This window comes from Populus euphratica, unplaced genomic scaffold, assembly GCF_000495115.2.
Source record: "Populus euphratica unplaced genomic scaffold, PopEup_1.0 scaffold226.1, whole genome shotgun sequence".
Classification (NCBI taxonomy): Eukaryota; Viridiplantae; Streptophyta; class Magnoliopsida; order Malpighiales; family Salicaceae; genus Populus; species Populus euphratica.
Genome location: NW_011499967.1, coordinates 341,232 through 341,543, shown reverse-complemented (window position 1 = coordinate 341,543; position 312 = coordinate 341,232). Strand labels below are relative to the sequence as shown.

Below are 312 nucleotides of genomic sequence, written 5' to 3'. Positions count from 1 at the left end.
GATACAAAGCTAGGTTGGTTGCAAAAGGATATTCTCAAAAGTATGGTATGGATTATGAGGATACATTTGTCCCAGTTGCAAAAATAACTACTATTCATACTCTTATTGTCGTAGCTTCGATTCGTCAATGGCATATTTCTCAGCTTGATGTTAAAAATGCCTTCTTGAATGGAGATCTTCAAGAAGAAGTTTACATGGCACCCCCTCCTGGTATTTCACATGACTCTATATATGTTTGTAAACTTAAGAAAGAATTATATGGTCTCAAACAAGCACCCCGTGCTTGGTTTGAGAAATTCTCTATTGTGATCT

General features: G+C 36.2%; 1 long non-coding RNA gene across 1 annotated transcript in view; it reads left to right on the top strand.

Moving 5' to 3' along the window:
• Window positions 1-312, top strand: part of LOC105139009 (uncharacterized) — an 11,025-nt gene that overhangs the window by 2,608 nt on the left and 8,105 nt on the right. The gene's annotated exons all lie outside the window — the stretch shown is intronic.